Here is a 22,266-nt window from a genome sequence, read left to right on the forward strand (position 1 = left end):
TAAAAAGCACAGGGCATCAGTGGTGCATCTGCCAATTCTGGTATTCTATGGCGAATACCAATCGAGCTGCATGCTTGCTGGGCAGTGAGCTCAGGGCCCATTAGAGGACATGGGGCCCTTGGGTCACCCTCATGAAGTCTTTCTGGTTGTTTGGTCAGAGACATTCACACCAGTGGCCTGCTGGAGGTCATTTTGTAGGGCTCTGGCAGTGCTCATCCTGTTCCTCCTTGCCCAAAGGAGCAGATACTGGTCCTGCTGATGGGTTATGGACCTTCTATGGCCCTCTCCAGCTCTCCTAGAGTAACTGCTTGTCTCCTAGAATCTCCTCCATGCCCTTGAGACTGTGCAGGGAGACACAGCAAACCTTCTGGCAATGACACGTATTGATGTGCCATCCTGGAGAAGTTGGACTACCTGTGCAACCTCTGTAGGGTCCAGGTATCACCTCGTGCTACCAGTAGTGACACTGACTGTAGCCAAATGCAAAACTAGTGAAGAAACAGTCAGAAAAGATGAGGAGGGAAAAATGTCAGTGGCCTCCACCTGTTAAACCATTCCTGTTTTGGGGGTCATCTCATTGTTGCCCCTCTAGTGCATCTGTTGTTAATTTCATTAACGCCACAGCAGCTGAAACTGATTAACAACCCCCTCTGCTACTTAACTGACCAGATTAATATCCCATTTTCATTGACTTTATGCTATACTCTGATTAAAAAGTGTTCCTTTAATTCTTTTGAGCAGTATATATATATAGGGGTGGCACGGTGGTGCAGTGGTAGCGCTGCTGCCTGCAGTTAAGAGACCCGGGTTTGCTTCCTGGGTCCTCCCTGCATGGAGTTTGCATGTTCTCCCCGTGTCTGTGTGGGTTTCCTCCGGGTACTGCGGTTTCCTCCCACAGTCCAAAGACATACAGGTTAGGTGGATTGGCGATTCTAAATTGTCCCTAGTGTGTGCTTGGTGTGTGGGTGTGGATGTGTGTGTCCTGCGGTGGGTTGGCGCCCTGCCTGGGATTGGTTCCTGCCTTGCACCCTGTGTTGGCCTGGATTGGCTCCAGCAGACCTCCGTGACCCTGTGTTCAGATTCAACAGGTTGGAAAATTGATGGATGGATATACATATATCTATTTTATTTATTTGAAATAAAATTGTATAATGTTGTACAGTATATTTGTCATGTTAAAATTCAGGCAGAAAGTAAATATTTAAACCAAAATTAACCTTATGATGTCTTCACGTGTTACTTAGGAGTAAAAAGGAATATTTAAGCTTGGCAGAAATAGTGATTTGATTTATATTGTGAAATACAGTGTAGCAATATTAACTGATAGGAAAAAATCCTTTTAAGATTCTCCATGTCTTCACTTGGTCCCTGAGCTGAACGTATGCCTATTCTTAACTCCAACGGACCTCAGGCTAAAGGCCATTATGATATTGTCAGCCGGTCAGTCATTTTCCAATCTGCTATATCCAAACACAGGGTCATGGGGGTCCCAGCCAGCACAGGGCACAAGGCAGGAACAGGCAGGGTGCCAGCCCACCACAGGGCGCACACACATCAATGACAATTTAGGATCACCAATGCACATAACCTGCAAGTCTTTGGAAGGAAACCCACACAGACACGGGGAGAACATGCAAACTCCACTCAGGGAGGACCCAGGAAGCAAACCCAGGTCTCCTTACTGCGAGGTAGCAGCACTACCACTGCGCCACTGTGCTGCCCTATTATGATATTGTTTCTTATTTAATTATTCTTAACCTTTTCTTTTTTAGATTTGTCTCGCCTAGTGTGGGTTTTGAATCATGGAGATTTTGACAATGCTCTTATTTTGTTATTTTTTTAGTTTCACATGACTTTGCCATTTTTAAAATAATATTATACCATTATACCACCATTTGTGTTTATATTTCTGAGGAAACGATCCTGAATCAGGCAGGCTGACGTTATTAGGGCGGCACAGAAAAGGACATTGCATATGCCATGTCTTTATTTGAGATTGCAGATAACTCAGAAAACTTTAGCATTTTAAAAGACTTTATATTTATTGGTTCTTTTAATGATTTTTTTGTCTTTGATTTTTGGTCCATATATAGGGTTTGATGAAATGTTTTTTTGAATTCCTGTTGTTTAATTTGGCTTGTTTAAACTAACATGCCTTTTCTTCTGATCAATTTCTATCCCTGTTGCTGTTTTTTACATCCTTAGCAGTAGAATAGCAACTTTCAAGGTCACTTGTGTTCTCTCTGGAACTACTTCTGGGTCGAGTACCGGCCTCTGTTTGGACCAAAGTCACCAGACTAGACCCTGTCTAACACCCTGTTTGCTCCTGGTGTCGATGCAATCCATTTATATAATATTGCTATTACAGGACCACAAAAGCGTGGCAATCCTTGTATAATGAAAAGAGCCATTGGTACAAAACACCACTTAACTCCAGCCCCTTCCCAACTGAAATATAATGCCATCCTAACCCCTACTAAGCTCTTCTCTCTCTTTTAGGTATATCAATGCTAAATCAATGGGGAACAGAGCTAATCACTGCCTCACTGTACTACTCCAACATGCCCTTATGAAGCTTCTTTGTATGAAATAATCATTAGCAGCCAAATCTATAGTAGAGTTTATAGACATGCCTTATAAACAAAGTTATTGCTTACAGCAAACCACACGAAGGAAAAAAGACATTATGACTAAAAACAGTGCAAGATACCTGGTATTTATATTTTGTAATGAAAACTGTCTCATTCAAACTGCTGCTTTTCCTATTTTACTTTTCCTCTGCTAATTCTGTATTTATGCCAACGTGATCATTTTCTTCATTAAAACTAATTTCTGTGTACATAGCTTATGAAAGTGGCCGGCATGGTGAGGCTAACTAGTTCCATCTGTGTGGACCTTACATGTCCCCCAACCCCTATCCACGTGCTGCGATTTCCTCCAACAGTCCATAGACATGCATATTAGGTGAATTGGCCCATGTGTGTTCACCCCTTGCTTGGCTGGCTTTTCACCCATGGATTGTTTCTACATTGCGCCCAATGCTTTCTGGGATCATCTTCAGAGACGTTGCTCTAAATAAGTAGGTTTAGAAGGATGACGGATAGATGGATGGATAAATGGTTAATTAAACCCAATTATTCTCTGTTAGGGGTGGCGCAGTGGATAGCGCTGCTGCCTCGCAATAAGGAGACCTGGGTTTGCTTCCCGAGTTTGAATGTTCTCCCCGTGTCTGCGTGGGTTTCCTCCGGGTACTCCGGTTTTTGTCCAAAGACATGCAGGTTAGGTGCATTGGCGATTCTAAATTGTCCCTAAGGTCAATACCATCCAATCTCTGCTCCTTAGGGACAAGCTGACAGAGATGGGTGTAGATTTATACCTGGTGGCATGGATCGTGGACTGTCTTACAGACAGACCTCAGTATGTGCGTCTTGGGAACTGCAGGTCTGACATAGTGGTCAGCAACACAGGAGCGCCCAGGGGACTGTACATTCTCCGGTCCTGTTCAGCCTATATACAACGAACTTCCAATACAACTTGGAGTCCTGCCACGTGCAAATGTTTGCTGACGACACTGTTTTAGTGGGCTGCATCAGGAGTGGGCAGGAAGAGGAGTATAGGAACCTAATCAAGGACTTTGTTAAATGGTGCGACTCAAACCACTTACACCTGAACACCAGAAAAACCAAGAAGCAGGTGGTGGATTTTAGGAGGGCCAGGCCCCTCATGGACCCTGTGATCATCAAATGTGACTGTGTGCACAGAGTGCAGACCTATAAATACCTGGGAGTGAGGCTGGATGATACATTGGACTGGACTGCCAATATTAATGCTCTATGCAAGAGAGGACAGAGCCGACTATACTTCTTTAGAAGGCTGGCGTCCTTCAACATCTGCAATAATGTGACCAGGTCTGAGTCTACACCCATCTCTGTCAGCTTGTCCCTAAGGAGCAGAGGTTGGATGATGTTGACACTAGGGACAATTTAGAATTGCCAATGCACCTAACCTGCATGTCTTTGGACTGTGGAAGGAAACCCATGCAGACACTGGGAGAACATGCAAACTCTATGCAGGGAGGACCTGGGAAGCGAACCCAGGCCTCCTTACTACGAGGCAGCAGCGCTACCACTGCGCCACCGTGCCACCCCAATTAGGGAACAAAAATACAGATATTTTTCTTAAACTAAATTATTTATACCAAACATATATGTGGTCATAATCCTTTAGTAATAAGCTTTCAAAATATCCATAACAGATGAACAGAAAAAAAAATGTAAAGAAACAAAATTTCCTAATATGCTTGATGTCTGCCTTAAAATAGCAAAACTTTACCATTCCTTCCAGATAGAGTTTATGAGCTGCACAATAACAGGCTTGACGACAGTGCTTAGCTTTCTTCCACTCTAGCTGGACCTTACCATTTAAAGGGCAACATTGCATACCTTCCCAGATTAGGGACTTTTTGCTTCTGGCATCAAGCCTTTGTGGTTTTACTATCTCTCTCATCTAAGCATTTTAATATAAATTCTAATATCGGCAATAAGCTTTCAAAATATCCATAACAGATGAACAGAAAAAATGTAAAGAAACAAAATTTCCTAATATGGTGTCCCAGTTGTTAACAGAATGAAACACCCTGCTACAAATGTTGCTTCTTCCCTCTACCATTGAGCGTTCACCCCAAATCTCCTGAATCATCTAAGCTCTAGCTTGATTAAGCTCTCACACACCGCCCAGGGTCACTTGAAGCCAAGCTTCAAAATGACTTTAGCTTTGAGTTCGGCCACTTTTGTTTCCAAAACATTGACATCATTTGGGTTTTGGATTTTTTTAAATCAAGCTCTACTTTTATCTTCATTATGACCATGTTGATTTTATTACCATTATTTTTATGAACGTCACTGTCATTTGTGATGTCACTGCCATGAGTTTTGTTTCGGATCTTGGTTGTCACCATTTAATGTCATTTCAGATGCACAGGTCATATTGCTTGTTGATGACATTTAAGACAATCTTGAGATTACTCCTGGTATCTACGTTTTTGATTTCAAAACTAAACAGTTTGTCTTTCATGTTAGCTAGTTTAAATCTAATGTGTTTCTAAGCTTGGAGTTTGATTCATGTTTTGAGTTTTGGTGCTTAGGGTTTGTCGATTCTCTGATTGTATACTGTGCCTGTTTCATAAACTGGATTGTCTCTCATCTCCCAGTCCTGATTCACTCAAAACATAGCCTTTTGATTTGCTGCTTTTTCCCCTCTTGGCAGAACAGACACCACGTTGAACTTTCCCCAGTGGTCCTAGTAGAAATGAGCTCTATGTAGCCTTTGAAGGATGCCATCCTTTAAGCACCTTCATGGAGGTCTACCTTAAAATAGCAAAACGTTACCATTCCTTCCAGATAGAGTTTATGAGCTGCACTTTAACAGGCTTGATGACAGTGCTTAGCTTTCTTCCAATCTACCATTTAAAGGGCAACATTAGGGACCATTTGCTTCTGGCATCAAGCCTCTGTGGTTTTACTATCTCCCTCATGCATTGCATGCAAAAAATCATCTTAGCATTTTAATATAAATTCTAATAGAGGCACAGGCATTCCTGGCAACGGCTGGGTTGCCTGCCCACTAGTAAAGTGCCTCTCAAGTTCACTCCTGAGCCCCCTCTACCTGCAGATTTTCATTCCACAAAGTTTTACAATCAGTGAATCATTTGGCATCTAAATGATCATCTATCCTGGTTTAATTAGAATTCTGGGCTCAGAAATATACAGTTTTGTGAGATTTTTATTTTAAGAAATTTAGAAATATTCCCATTTGTGGCATAGCTTATTGTCATTATCCTATTAACTGACTTTTTGTCTGTGGAGTTTGCAGAGTATGTTAATAATGACAAGTGGAACAGACATCAGGGCACAGGACACTCTATGGTGAAAGGTTCAAAACCCATTAGTGAGCCTCTTAGCAAATAATGGCTTAAATACCCTGAAGACCTTAGTCAATGAAATGAAAATGATAATGGTAAATTCTTGAAAGGCAAGATAAAAAAAACTTTACATCATTCACATGTAACATGCAAAAATGCTTGCTACAACTCTAATAAGAACTTAGAAAACCCAGTTTTGTCATTTCCAGACTGACTTAAAAAATCCAAAACTGGGAAATAGCACTCTGCTCAGTTAATTATGTGTTGGTTGAGGTGGATCTCAGCACCCGGAGTTGGTGCTCAGTGCTGAACTGAATAACCACTGCCCTAACACTGGGCATAAACATTGCAAGCTTCAAAAAATGTCTGTACCAAACCATAATGATCTTTGCATTCCCAAACCGAACATTGCAGGACCTCTTGCCAGTGTTCCATTTCTGCATCCACTCATCACTTTCTGAACCTGTGAATATAATTTACTATTATTGAGAGGCAGAACTTTGTTAACAAATATGCATTCTATGAGTTCTGGCACATCAATAAGGTAGATACCTTTTTCTACTGTTACTTACAAAAAAAAAAAAAAATGTCATATTGTCATACTGTTTTAGATTCAACCAGGAGATGGTGCTGTTCTGTAAAGATTACTTTACAAAATAAACTAACCTTTACTTCAAAAGTTAGTCAGGGGATGGAGACAGATAGATACTTACAGTGCATCCGGAAAGTATTCACAGTGCCTCACTTTTTCCACATTTTGTTATGTTACAGCCTTATTCCAAAATGGATTAAATTCATTTTTTTCCTCAGAATTCGACACACAACACCAAATAATGACAACATGAAAAAAGTTTACTTGAGATTTTTGCAAATTTATTAAAAATAAAAAACTGAGAAATCACGTGTACATAAGTATTCACAGCCTTTGCTCAATACTTTGTTGATGCACCTTTGGCAGCAATTACAGCCTCAAGTCTTTTTGAATATGATGCCACAAGCTTGGCACACCTATCCTTGGCCAGTTTCACTCATTCCTTTTTGCAGCACCTCTAAAACTCCATCAGGTTGGATGGGAAGCGTCGGTGCACAGCCATTTCAAGATCTCTCCAGAGATGTTCAATCGGATTCAAGTCTGGGCTCTGGCTGGGCCACTCAAGGACATTCACAGAGTTGTCCTGATGCCACTCCTTTGATATCTTAGCTGTGTGCTTAGGGTCGTTGTCCTGCTGAAAGATGAACCGTCGCCCCAGTCTGAGGTCAAGATAGCTCTAGAGCAGGTTTTCATCCAGGATGTCTCTGTACATTGCTGCAGTCATCTTTCCATTTATCCTGACTAGTCTCCCAGTTCCTGCCGCTGAAAAACATCCCCACAGCATGATGCTGCCACCACCATGCTTCACTGTAGGGATGGTATTGGCCTGGTGATGAGCGGTGCCTGGTTTCTTCCAAACGTGACGCCTGGCATTCACACCAAAGAGTTCAATCTTTGCCTCATCAGACCAGAGAATTTTGTTTCTCATGGTCTGAGAGTCCTTCAGGTGCCTTTTGGCAAACTCCAGGCGGGCTGCCATGTGTCTTTTACTAAGGAGTGGCTTCCGTCTGGCCACTCTGCCATACAGGCCTGATTGTTGGACTGCTGCAGAGATGGTTGTCCTTCTGGAAGGTTCTCCTCTCTCCACAGAGAACCTCTGAAGCTCTAAACAGAGTGACCACTGGGTTCTTGGTCACCTCCCTGACTAAGGCCCTTCTCCCCCGATCGCTCAGTTTAGATGGCCGGCCAGCTCTAGGAAGAGTCCTGGTGGTTTCAAACTTCTTCCACTTACGGGTGATGGAGGCCACTGTGCTCATTGGGACCTTCGAAGCAGCAGAAATTATTCTGTAACCTTCCCCAGATTTGTGCCTCAAGACAATCCTGTCTCGGAGGTCTACAGACAATTTCTTTGACTTCATGCTTGGTTTGTGCTCTGACATGAACTGTCAACTGTGGGACCTTATATAGACAGGTGTGTGCCTTTCCAAATCATGTCCAATCAACTGAATTTACCACAGGTGGACTCCAATTAAGCTGCAGAAACATCTCAAGGATGATCAGGGGAAACAGGATGCACCTGAGCTCAATTTTGAGCTTCATGGCAAAGGCTGTGAATACTTATGTACATGTGCTTTCTCAATTTTTTTATTTTTAATAAATTTGCAAAAACCTCAAGTAAACTTTTTTCATATTGTCTTTATTGGGTGTTGTGTGTAGAACTCTGAGGAACAAAATGAATTTAATCCATTTTGGAATAAGGCTGTAACATAACAAAATGTGGAAAAAGTGATGCGCTGGGAATACTTTCCTGATGCACTGTATATTGTAGAATGTTGTCAAAATGCCTTACATTTGATATTTCAGACCCAGGTTCACTTCCCAGGTCCTCCCTGCGTGGAATTTGCATGTTCTCCCCGTATCTGTGTGGGTTTCCTCAGGGTACTTCGGTTTCCACCCATAGTCTAAAGACATGCAGGTTCGGTGTATTGGCAATTCTAAATTGTCCCTAGTGTATGCTTGGTGTGTGTGAGTGTGTGTGCGCCCTGCGGTGGGCTGGCTTCCTGCCCGGGGTTTGTTTCCTGCCTTGCGCCCTGTGTTGGCTGGGATTGGCTCCAGCAGACCCCTGTGACCCTGTACTTAGGATATAGCGGATTGGATGATGGATGGATGGATTTGATATTTCAATATGATATTAGTACTTTATAATTGAAATGAAAAATATATACTCCTCCCAAAAACCCTTAATATTTCTATAAATTCTGAAAAATGTAATCATGGTCTTTTTCTTAATTTATGTTTTATTTTTTACTTTTTTGTATAATACGTTTAGGGAAGGAATTGTAATTGTACAAAGATTTGATGTCGAGATTTTGATGAATATCAATGTTTTAGACCTCCCTGACTTTCTCATATACGAAGTGTAGGGAAAGTACTGGAATCTTCCAAAAATTCCATTTCGAGATTTTGATGAATCTCGACAATTTAGACCACCCCGAGTCCGAAAATACCATTTCTGGAATTGTCTATGTGTGTGTGTGTGTATGTAAACACAATAACTTAAGTATGCTTTCACTTAAGTCAAACAAATTTTGCATACAAGTATTAGGAACAAAACAGATTTCTATCAACTTTTGGGCTATTTCTGTTAATTGGAAGTGGTACTTAACATTTTATTCATGCAGAGTTCGATTTATTCAAATTTACTTTTATAACAATTGTTTAATATATTATTAATTTGATTGGTTGTTGATGGTTCTTTAATGTACATAATATAAAAATATAATTATTGCCTTGCGGTTTACTCCTCAAATATCTATCCCTATATATGAGAAAGTGTAGGGGAGACCATTCTATATTTTTCTCTCTCCTGTTTCTATCAATCATACAATAGTTCAATTTAATTTTCTCTCTCAGTTAGAAACTTCCTTTGCTTTTTTCTTGTCTCTACTGCCATTTTATTTTGTTAAATACAGTAAACTTTTAAAAACATATTAAAACTGATGCTACATATATGAAACTAAATTAATGAAAATAATTGACAAAAATGAATGCCAGCCTTTTCTGAAGATCTCTTTTACTTTTCAACATTTGGACAAATGATCAGTGCTAGAAATAAATAATTCCAAGAAACTACCCCATAAATGGCTGAAAAAGAAATGGCTTGGTTCTTGTTTATTGACAAAATGAAAACAATTTACACATTTTTGTGAGAAAAGGAAGTTAATCCTTTGTCAAGCTATATGCATTTATACCTCTACAGTACAACCCAACCCAAAGTGAAATATTCACAAACCATTTATGCTCGCTAAAAAACATTCCTCATCCTTTACATAGAGCAACAGAATGCAGTCCTTTTGCCTTCAAATTGCCCTTGGCGACTTCTGTCATAATTGACACCTTGCAATTTTAATCAAGCTACACTTAATGGGAACAGAGGAAGCCAATCATTAAATTCATTTAATTATCAATGAAGTATACACTGAAAAATTACAAAAATAACAACAACAGCAGTTTAAACTTGAGCAAAACCAGACAGTGTCTGGAAACCTGAAGCAAAGAAAAAATAAAAACAGGCAAGAAAAGTCAGAATATCAAGAGAAAACGCAAAAAAAGTGCTTGACAAAGAGCTTTCGCAATGGCAAACAGTATATTTTTCAAGTAAAAAGCTTCTATTAAGAATGGTCTTTTGTTTCACATTTCCCTACCATCCAGTGACTGCTGCTTCATTAGTGCTAAAAAGCAAAAAGAAACTGAAATGAGAAGATAAGGTAGGAACAGACTGCTGGTAAAAGGTGTGGCTAGTGCTCTGCTCAGTATATTAGATAAACTTGTAATGAAATAAGACAGCTTCCACAAAGGAAAAGAGTTGGGGACTGTCCCCGTATAATGTCCAATGGACAAAGAATGCAAAAAAAGGCAAAAATAGGTGATCAAAATACTTTTTACAGCAGTTAATGATTGTGAATGACAAAGATGGTATTTATATACAATAACAAAATGGTGGGTGAAAATGATGTGGCAGGAGATAACGCTGTGACAGGGAGACGGAAGTAACGAAGTGATGTCATCAGAGGGAGCCAAAAGTGATGTAATGGTGGAAGTGACATCATCTGCTGGAGACTGAATGTGATGTCATTGAGATGGAGCCGGGAGTGGCATCATTGTGATGGAGCTGGAAGTGACGTCATCAGAGGGACCCAGATGTGAAAGTGACGTTTGGTGGCCATCTTGGGAACCCGGAAGTATGGAAGGTACATTATTTTTCTTCTTTTTGTCTGATGAAAAAGAGAGAGAGGCATTAGTACTGCAAATCAATCCCCTGTCTCACGATACTTCACTCATCTCAGGGCTTGTTGACTTCTTCCTAAGAGCACATGTGTGACAAACTTTATTAGTCCCATAGAGAAATTCAGATGCATACTGTAGCAGAAACATAAAAAACAAGGATACATTCTCACAGGACAAATAATACCACCAATCAATAAATAATTTAAGTGATAAATAAATAAAAATAAATAAATGTATACTGTGCAGCTATTTCAAAAGAGTACATCAGGAGGAAGAATTGAAATTGCCTGATAGGAGTGGGCAGAAAAGACCCACAGAGGTGATTCTTAGTACAACGTGGTCGAAGGAGCCTATTGCTAAAAGTGCTCTAAGAGAGCACTTTTAACATCATCCTCTTTTCCACAACATCTTCCAGTGTGTCTAGGGTTCGGCCTGTGATGGAACAGGCTTTCCTGATAAGTTTGTTCAAGCAATGTGCTTCTTTTGAGCTCAAGTTGTTTCCCCGGGAGACTTTAGTGTTATACAATAAACTGGCTACTATGGACTGATAAAAGATTTCCAGCAGCTTGCTGCATACATCAAAAGATCAGAGTTTCATTAGCAAGTGCAGTCTGATCTGGTCCTTTCTATACAGCGCCATAGTGTTGTTAGACCAGTCCAGTTTAGTGTTACTTGTAGCTCTGTACCACTTCTACATCCTCTACCTGAATGGTGACTGGTCTCAGATGTCAGATGTCCGTCACCATCTTTTTTTGTCTTGCTGATGTTGAGCTGCAGGTTGTTGTCCCTCCACCACAAGATGAGGTCCTCTACAACCTTCCTATACTCTCCTAGACTCATCTTGGTTATTAATGCAGCCTATGATGGAGGAGTCATCTGAAAAGTTATTTAAGTGTCAAGCTCCTATAACCCTTAAACAAATAATTCTGTGAAGGTAACAGGTACAGTACATGCATATCTGCATTTCACCAATGGTACTGGCCCAGTTGAAAAAAAAGTAACATCTATCTAAATGGTCCCACTGATCTCACTGGAGACAACTAAAAAAAATAATTTCAAAAAAGCTATTTACGCATATCTTTAAAAACAAAGAAACTTGTATTAGAATCATATTTTGATATGCCATAAAAAGCATGATAACCTTGTAACTTACATGGTTTAAACAGTTTTTTACCCAAGGATACAGTGAGTGAACCTGTAACCTAAACACTATCATTTTGTTAAATTATTATCATTTAAGGAACAAAACACAATTGCAAAACACAATCCAATCAAAAATTAAAACACAAATATGACATTGACATTCACAGAAAATCATCAAACTCTGCACTTAGTCCACACCCTACAATGATTTCTTGCAAAATTATGAACACTTTTTACTACTTGGACATGGACAATCTGACAGAGATGGGTGTAGATTCATACCTGGTGGCATGGATCGTGGACTATCTTAAAGACAGACCTCAGTACGTGCATCTCAGGAACTCCAGGTCTGACATTGTGGTCAGCGACACAGGAGCGCTGCAGGTGACTGTACTTTCTCTGGTCCTGTTCAGCCTATAAACATCAGACTTCCAATACAACTCGGAGTCCTGCCACGTGCAAAAGTTTGCTGACAACACTGCTATTGTGGGCTGCATCAGGAGTGGGCAGGAGGAGGAGTACAGGAACCTAATCAAGGACTTTGTTAAATGGTGCGACTCAAACCACCTACAATTGAACACCAGCAAAACCAAGGAGCTGGTAGTGGATTTTAGGAGGCCCAGGCCCCTAATGGACCCCGTGATCATCAGAGGAGACTGTGTGCAGAGGGTACAGACCTATAAATACCTGGGAGTGCAGCTGGATGATACATTGGACTGGACTGCCAATACTGATGCTCTGTGCAAGAGAGGACAGAGCCGACTATACTTCCTTAGAAGACTGGCGTCCTTCAACATCTGCAATAAGATGCTGCAGATGTTCTATTAGACGGTTGTGGCGAGCGCCCTCTTCTGCATGGTGGTGTGCTGGGGAGGCAGCATAAAGAAGAGGGATGCCTCACGCCTGGACAAACTGGTGAGGAAGGCAGGCTCTATTGTAGGCATGGAGCTGGACAGTTTGACATCTGTGGCAGAGCGACGGGCACTAAGCAGGCTCCTGTCAATAATGGAGAATCCACTGCATCCACTGAACAGTACCATCTCCAGACAGAGGAGCAGCTTCAACGACAGACTGCTGTCACTGTCCTGCTCCACTGACAGACTGAGGAGCTCATTCCTCCCCCACACTATGCGACTCTTCAATTCCACCCAGGGTTAAATGTTAAGATTTTACAAAGTTATTGTCTGTCTGTTATACCTTCATTGTTATCACTCTTTAATTTAATATTGTTTTTTATCAGTATGCTGCTGCTGGAGTATGTGAATTTCCCCTTGGGATTAATAAAGTATCTGTCTATCTATCTATCTATCTACAGTATGTAAATTCTGAACATATTCCCACAAATCCCACTACATTGGATTAATGTCATTAATAATTTCAAACAAGATTAATGCAAAAAAACAGACTGAACTTAAAAACAAATGGGAACCCTGTACATTGAACATACCCTTATGAAGACAAGAACAGTAAGTGTAGTCTAACACCATAAATTCAATTTAGTTTCAAATTAATTTTACATAGTGTGCTTCTCAGTGGCTAGCCTAAGACCATAGAAAAAATTTACAAACATAAAATATATCAGCAGTACCCAGCTCTGTCTGATGTGACATAAAATTCAAATATGGTCACTAAATAAACTACCCAGGGGGGAATTTTTGGCCCCAACCTAAATTTCACCAACTGGAAACACAATGGGTGCAACTTTGCATTCCTATGCCACCAATGGCCACTTGCCCAGTGCAGGTACAATCACTAAATAAAGTTCCATAAAGGGACACTTCTCAAAACAAAACACAGCCTATGTTTTTTCTTGTGATTGGTTCTAGAGCTTTTTAATACTAGCAGAAAAATATGTGTACAGATGGGGAAGCAGTGCATAATTTGGCAAAAACAGTGTCAACTGTGTTTATGCATACTGGACACGTACAGATTCAATTGTATATATGCTAGTAAGAGGCACAGTTGCAAAAGCTTAGTTAGGTCTATTATAGCAGAGTCATGCACAATGCTGACACCAAAACTGAACAGAATGCTCATCCGTCACACTCTGGTTTAAATTTAACAGTCAACCTTGCAAACATACTTGCAAATATGTACAAAAAAGTACATTTTAATTTTAACACTAAATTCATTATTTTTGATATATTAAGTGAACAAATTACCAGGATTACCTGTACACCTGGTTATCCTTGCAATTATCTAATCCAGCCAATTATGTGGCAGCAGCACAATGCATAAAATGAAGTAGATACAAATCAGGAGCTTCAGTTAATGTTCACATCAGTAATCTTGACCGTGGCATGATTTTTGGTACCACACAGGATGATTTGAGCATCTCTTGGGATTTTCGTGCAAAACAGTTTCAGTCTTTAGTCAGAACAGAACAAAAAACTAAAAAGCATCCAGTAAGTGGCAATTCTGAAGATGAAAATGCATTGTTGATGACAGAGGTCAGAGGAGAATGATTAGACTAGTTTGAACTGACAGAATGCACAAGTCAAACCTTGAGGCAGATAGGCTGCAACAGTAGACAAAGAACAGAAAACCGAGACTACAGTTGACACAGGCTCATCAAACCTGGGTAGTTAAAGACTGGAAAATTATACACTGGTCTGATGAATCTCAATTTCTGCTAAGGCACACAGATGGCAGGTTCAGAATTTGGCAACACCAACCAATACATGCACCCAACCTGCCTTGTGTCAACAGTCCAGGCTTTTGGTGGTGGTGCAATGGCACAGGGAATGTTTTCTCTGCACTCTTTGGAGATGTTAATACCAACTAATCACTGCATGAATGCCAATGTCTGTTTGAGTATTGCTGGTGATGATTTGCATCTCTTCCAAGCCACAATTTAACCCATCTTCTAAAGGCTACTTCCAACATGATAATACATCCATCCATCCATCCATTTTCCAACTCGTTGAATCCAAACACAGGGTCACGGGGGTCTGCTGGAGCCAATCCCAGCCAACACAGGGGGCAAGGCAGGAAACAAACCCCAGACAGGGCGCCAACCCACAGCAGCATGATAATACACCATGTCATAAATTAAAAGTACCTGTAGTCTCAAACTGGTTTCATGAACATGACAGTGAGATCAGTGTTTTTCAGCGTCCTTCCGAGACATCTGAATCCAGCAGAACACATTTGGGATGTGGTTGAATGGGAGATTCACAGCATGAATGTGCAGATTAAAAATCTGCATACATTTCGTGATACAATCAAATCAACATGGTCCAGAATCTCTCAGGAATACCTCCAATATCTCGTGGAATCCATGCCATGAAGAACTGAGGCTATTCTGAGAGCAAAAGGAGCCCATACCCGGTATTGACATAATGCTCCTAGTGTATGTGGTTAATTTACATAACACACAAGCAGACAAAAGGCCAATAAAAGCAGGCATGGCTATCTACTGTCCAAGTTTCTTTTCCTTTACAAACACCGAGTTTGAAATTAAATTTATCAAGTAGCAAAACGTGTACTTTAATGTTTAACAACCGGCGACATCCTGTTTCAAACTATGATATAACCGATACATCGAAAATATTCTTTTAAATTTTTTTTTATTCATACTCGTAACGTTTAACATTCAAGTAATAACAAACAACCACTATAAACGGTAGTCCCGATTACATGACGCATACACTAGGCAGCATCAGTAAGTGGTGGTACACAAACTCAAAGGACACTTGAACCACCCCCCATATAGGGCACTATCAATTGCAAAAGTTAAACAAAATCTAAACATAACACACAACAAACTGTCAACATCAAATAAATTATAATTAAATGACTAATTGTAGGTGCTACGGCGCAGAGCCTACTGGGATATCAAAACCATCCTTTGCTACAATATATTGGTAAACATTACTCAAATCAGCGTGTTGTTTTATTCATAATAGCAGTTCCTACTGTGTCACCTTGGAATTAACCATTATGGGTTCAGCTGCGCTACTTTTTTTAACTATAAATTTATATATAATAAAGTGTATTAGGATGCGAATAACATTCTGTTCACTGGGGGCAGTGGGTGTATACTACTCTTAAAGGAAGTTTGTACAGAATAAGCAAAACATGAAGCATTCTGAAATGGGCGTTACCTCTTAATCCTTTAACTGCTTAACCGTCTTTAAAAAGCCAATCTGCGTCTTTCGGGTCTCTTGCTATTTGTAAAGCCAACTACAGCTGGCAAAACAAAACTAGGAGCTGCAAAGCGGTCCAATCAGCGTCCGTCTTGGTTTGATGCCCGAGTGGTAGACGCAGTTAACCAATAAGGAGCAGGTTCCAGCTGTGCCGCACCCTTGGAGCAGGGGAGTGGGGCGGGGCGTTTCGCAGAGCTGCCTCCTTGCTATCTGGGCGCTGAAGAAGAGAAGGAGGGTAGAGTGGCAAGCTGTGGAATTGGAAACGGCGGTGAAATTTTCCTGTAAAATCCCTGGCTCATCTTCATTGCATTAAGTGGTCAGTGTCTTCACTGTTGTGCTTGATATCCGTTATATGAAAATATAAGCATTTGTCAACCATACTGCTGGTACTTCAGGGGTAAGATGATAAATGCCGCTATGGTTTCGCAGAGGGGCGTGTACGGGACGGTCTTTGCTTGGTGTGAGTTGATCGTGTAGCGGTAATGCTGTTCGTTTATTTATTTATTTATTTATTTTCTTAGGTTTTCCAAAATGCGTGTCGCTGTAGGCCGCAGTGAGATGTGCTGCAGTCTTTTTGATATCTCAGTGCAGTGGCCCTCCATTTTCGTCCTTGCAGTGTTTTGCGTCAGCGTTGTTGTCGGATCTTTGCTTATCGGATTGTGGGGGGTGCAGACAGGTGTCTGTTTTTGAAGCCTGATAAGAAAGAAAGAAATGTGTTAGAAGGAGCATGCACTGCATCCGTGTTGGCATCTCAAGAGTTCCACAATTGGCTGTTTGAGGTCGCGATGGATGTGTGTGTGTGTGTGTGTGTGTGTGTGTGTGTGTATGTATGTATGTATGTATGTATGTATGTATGTATGTATGTATGTATGTTTGTGTGTGTGTGTGTGTGCGCGCGCGCATGATTTATATGTGTTTCTTGCCCCTAGAGTGAACGTGAACACTTTATGATTCGCATCAAGGTTTCTCCATCACAAATCCTATGCACAAACTTGTTTACAGAAAGGGGGTAACGGCCGATCAAGTATCAGTAGCCCACATTTTTCCACGCGTTTTCTAATGTATCGCTCATTTGTCGCTTTAAGTTAATATCAGTTGCATGTTTGCCTAGTGACTAAGAAGTTGGACTAAACACACTAGTTCAGTCCAAAAATTGATTTACTGTACTTGCCGTCCGAGTCCAGACACTGCTGCAGTTGGAGAAATCATGCCAGTCTTTGCTGCGGTATTGACTGTTTGGGATATGCAGTAAAACATTTGGAGTTGTCAACAGTTATTACTGAAGGCGAATAAATAAGAGTTGTATAATTTGAACTGACATCCTAGCTCATGCTTTTCTCTTATATGTTGAATAGTGACTTTGCTGTTTGACTATAAATTACACTCTCACTTAATCCAGAGTAAGATACTGTATCATACTGTAATCTAGTAAACCGTTATAATGGTAACATGTCATTTACAAATTAATTTAGAAAGTAAGCCTAGGATACTGATTGGCAGTATGGCAACTTGGTTCAGTATGAGAAAGTATGGGTTTCTAAATTGTTTTCTTAGATGGACTCATGCCTTGTAAAGAAATGCTTTAAAACTTACTGAATACATCCACTTTAAAGTAGCAAATATTTAAATTTGATAATGTGCCCTCTGTGTTTCTGAGGCATGCTTGTGACCACAAAAATAAATTGGACATAATACAGTTTATCAGAGATTCTTGGTCATATTTTCTCACGGTAAGGAAGGATATGTTTCATTACGTTTCGCTGATTACAGCATCTGTCATGGGTGGAGATATGAAAACCCACCTGGAACAAAATATTTTATATTATTAGTTTACAGGTTCAACAGAGCAAGTGTAGTAAAAGGAGCACTTATAATTTTCATTGTACTTTGTAGACCTAACTATAAACGTGAAGTGATTACACTGCAGTATACTTAAATAATAAGGACTTAGATTTTTGTAAGAGTCAACCAAGCCAACTTTTCTGTGTGTATCCTATGCATACGTGATTTTTTTTTTTTTTTTTAAAAAGAGCAGATTGAAGCACCATAGACCAATTCTAGATTTAAGTGTGTGATGAGTCGCTCTTGCCGAGGACATGGTAATTAAAGAATTGAGCACAATGATTTTGAGTGAGTAAATTTCACTGACACTGATACTAATCAATCTTTAAATGCATGAAGAGAACATGCAAACTCCATTTAGAACTTTAAATGATAAGGCAGAAGTTAACAGCTCTCCACTACCACTCTGCCTGTGTTAGAATATAGTATCTGTGGCTGATGTTTTGTAAGTTCAGAACATTAAACTTTGGTCAGTTGGTATTGTAAAGTGAACATTGTTTGCTCTGCGATGCTGTTGTTTCTGCCTTGTGTCCTGTAATTGCATGGATAGGCTGTACCACGCCTGTGCCCTGGATAAGCTGGCTAGGAAGATGGGTGGATGGATGAAAGGATTATTATTTTTTGGTGCCTAGAGTGGAGAAAAATGTATGAATAAATTAAATGAATGAAGACTTTGAGGACAGCAATTAATTAATATTATTAATAATATTATTGGATGGCCATGTGACACGCTGTCTTGCAGTGAAGGAGAACTGGGTTCATATCTGCATGGATTTTACATGTTCTCCCTGAGTGCTCCGGTGTCCTCCCACAGTCCAAATACATTAAGGTTAGGTGGATTGGCGTTGCTAAAGTAGACTGTGTATTTGTGTGTGTTTGCACTGCAGTGGACTCGTGCACCGTGTTGGCATTGTTCCTGCCTTGCGCCTTATGATTTCTGGGATACGTTCTTGCTTTCCCGCGACTCTGCCCTAGATAGGCGGTTTAGGAAGATGGGTGAATGTATGCCTGGAACATCTCTTCAGTTCATGTCACTTAATTGCATGCTACTTGATTGCATAATATTGCCAATTATTGAACACGTGTGTTATCAGTCTAGCAGGAGCAGGCAATATCTTTGTGACAGTAAGAAATATTCTTTCATATAGAGAGAATATAAGCGATCACAAGTGTTCCCTTTTCAGTTATTAAGTTGGGTACATAAAAGAGAAAGCAATTCACATCTGGGCATCAACATTCAATATTACTAACGGCACTTGGCGATGATTTTCCAAGGGTGTTGCAGAGGAAGGCAAAATTGGGTAATTAATGAAGTGCAAATGTGTCACTGGTCTTTTAAAATGGCTGAATCCCACAACAGTGGTTTGCCTTTGCTTTTTCACTTTCTTAAAAATAATATAGATGGCTATTTTGCAATATGTGTATAATTTCAAGTTGCAAATTAATACTTTTAACATTTTTGGGCTTTGAAAATGTACATCTTCATTAAGTTTTTTTAGGCTTTTCTTTATAATCGGACCCTGGTACTCTTCATCAGTCATGGTATGTATTAGTTTGCCACATGAAAATTCTGATTCTATATTATTGGATGCAGCAAATGATGACAAACCTAAAATGTTTAGAAACATTAAAAATGCTTCCATTTAAATTTGAAACCTTTTATATATTCAAGTTTTATTTAAAATATTTTTTATACAAATTAACTTGTAGAGTCAGTTTCAGTAAAGCACTGAAAAGTATTCCGTAAAATGGATGTTTTAAAAACCTGTCTGGTTTAAAAGTGATTTGAGTGACTTTTTTGAGCTAGCAAAGTTGATTTAGAAAGATAGTGTCATATTTTATTGTGATCCATTCATCATTTCACTGGGTATGCATTAAATACATAAACTGACTAACATCATGTACTATATGAAATGGTCAAATTGTATTCAGTCATGTGTAAAAACGCATTAAAATGTAACAATTTTAAGCACATTATTTTACTTTTGGTTTAAAAAGAGCAACTATTCCAGGAATTCTGAAATAATGAATTGATCCTCCATTGAAAAACTTCATTTTGCAAAGAGAGTCTTGAAAATGGGAAGGATAGATTTGGAAAATGTAGCTGGTAACAGTTGGTGAGTGTTACATTTCTGTAAGTATTATTAAATGGCTAATGTTTCATGCAGCTATTTACACAAGTAAAAATCTCAGAACAACAAATGTCATAAACCAGTGACTTTCTGACAAAGCTGAACTTTTAGAAATAGCCTTATGGAACTTTTGTAAATCAGATGTTGTTAATGGAAGGAAGTATCCTGGAAAATTTCATGTCAGTGAATAATTTTATAATTTGCGTTTATTAAAGAAAATTAGGTAGTTGATGACATTAATCAAAAATGATTTTCTGACCCTGCCCTAAGAATGTGATAAAAGTTGGTTATTTTTGTGAAGTTCAGGACTGCCGTATTATTCTCCACAAATACTGATGGCTGATTAACAAGTTAAAGAGTAAAAAGTCTTTATTTTTATACTAGTTAACACTGTTTTTATCATCTGAATACTATTAAGAATGTTTAGAATGTAAAGTGATAGGCTTGAAATAAACTGCTCAAAAAAATTAAAGGAACACTTTTTGAAAACACATCAGATCTCAATGGGGGGAAAAAAAAAAATCTTCCCGGATATCTATACTGATATGGACTGGGTAATGTGTTAGGAATGAAAGGATGCCACATCGTTTGATGAAAATTGAAAATCAAAGTACAGGCTAGTCCATTTGCCGAAATTTCGTTGCAGCAACTCAAAATCGTACTCAGTAGTTTATATGGCACCCACGTGATTGTATGCATGCCTGACAATGTCGGAGCATGCTCCTAATGAGATGACAGATGGTGTCCTGGGGGATCACCTCCTAGATCTGGACCAAAGCATCACTGAGCTGCTGGACAGTCTGAAGTACAACCTGGCGGCGTTGGCTGGAACGAAACATAATGTCCCAGAGGTGTTCTATTGGATTTAGGTCACTAGACACATCACTACTACTTCACTGACCAGGGGCCTCATGTATAACGCCGTGCGTAGAACTCGCACTATAACATGGCTTAAGCACAAAAGCCGGAATGTGCTTGCGCACAGAAAAATCCAGATTCAGGAATCTGTGCATACTCCAACTTCCACGTTCTTCCGTTACATAAATCCCGATCAGCGTGAAAACTAACGCCGGCACGCCAAGATTATGTAACGCCCAAATCCTCCCAGAATTACGCCTATTTGAATATGCAAATCAATATAAATTGCCCTTAAGCGCAGCCTTCTGTGAAAAGACAATGGGAAAAGCACGGGGAAAATATAAGAATTTCAGTGAATACCAAGTGGAGGCAAAGGAAAAACATACAATTTGTTCAAATAAACCGTGGTATAATCAACAAAATGAAGTTGATCGAGTGACATAGCGTGTTGGAGAAACTTGAAAGCTCACATTCAAAAAATCACACAGTGCCGGAAATAAAAAAGAAGTCACATATCAAAGTTGCCGTGAAAAGAAGAGTTGTAAGCCCACTGTCTGAGTGTCATATGAAAGTTTATTAGGGGGAAAAGCACGAAATGTCAACTTCAATCTCGACATTTCCACTTTAATCACGTAGTTTATTTTGTCATTTAGTAGAACATTATAAACTTCATCTTAAAATCGTTTAATGAACCAGTTTCTCAAATCACTTCGTAATTAAAGTAGCACGTTAAATGCTTTGTTTTGTATTTGATCTTCTACTGTATGTGCTCTATGTGTGTGAATCACTACTTGCTTCTTAAACTGGCTCTCTTCCTCCAACTGGACACAGAGTCCATTACATTCGTGATATTACAGCTCTCTGAATAACTAAAATACTGAGATGTATACGTGATGTCATTTTCATGATGATAGGAGTTAAAGCACGTTATTAAACATGGGTTTCACTTCGATGAAATAATCTATTGTCGAAATTTGTCGCTGCGTTTTTAGCTGTGTTGTTGTTTTCTCTTTCTGTGTTATATTCAGTATATATTGGCGTAGCCGTCACTGCAGTCAGTGCTTTTCTTTCCCCAAGTAACCGATCGCCATACAATCAGCTGTGTAATAGACGTTAAGCCATCTGTAAGCTTAGCCGATTCTTCAAAACGTTTAAAGAACATTGAAATATCTTCGTAGTACATGTTTAATTATTCTATCCTTCACGACACTCCCAGTGAAGAATATAGGTTATTTAAATGAAGTTAAAGTTTTATGTGTATAATTTAACAAACACATTTTGCTGCATTTCACCTTAAAAATTATATCGTCATCATATGTAAATACGCGCTTTATAAAGTGGCTCAGGTTGTGAGATATTATAACTGTAGTGCAAGTTTACAGTGGTGTGATTGTACTTATAAGT

The 22,266-nt window shown here is 39.6% G+C and overlaps 1 protein-coding gene and 1 long non-coding RNA gene across 8 annotated transcripts in view; one reads left to right on the forward strand and one right to left on the reverse strand.

The window, feature by feature from the left end:
• Window positions 1-9,589: 9,589 nt before the first annotated feature.
• On the reverse strand, window positions 9,590-16,120 carry LOC120527445. The gene is made up of 2 exons (XR_005633333.1): window positions 15,989-16,120; window positions 9,590-10,726 (listed from the first exon to the last, which is right to left on the reverse strand). It is a non-coding gene; the product is annotated as an uncharacterized LOC120527445 (long non-coding RNA).
• A 107-nt stretch (window positions 16,121-16,227) lies between these two features.
• add1 (adducin 1 (alpha)) overlaps window positions 16,228-22,266 on the forward strand; it is a 121,444-nt gene continuing 115,405 nt past the window's right edge. For 2 of the 7 annotated variants that reach the window (XM_039750860.1, XM_039750861.1), the window contains exon 1: window positions 16,233-16,346. The gene's annotated coding sequence lies outside the window, so the exon portion shown is untranslated. Of the gene's footprint in view, window positions 16,347-22,266 lie in introns of all 7 variants that reach the window. The other 5 variants (XM_039750866.1, XM_039750862.1, XM_039750863.1 and 2 more) reach the window with 5 other exon arrangements.

The sequence above is a fragment of the Polypterus senegalus genome, chromosome 4 (genome assembly GCF_016835505.1).
Source record: "Polypterus senegalus isolate Bchr_013 chromosome 4, ASM1683550v1, whole genome shotgun sequence".
Classification (NCBI taxonomy): Eukaryota; Metazoa; Chordata; class Cladistia; order Polypteriformes; family Polypteridae; genus Polypterus; species Polypterus senegalus.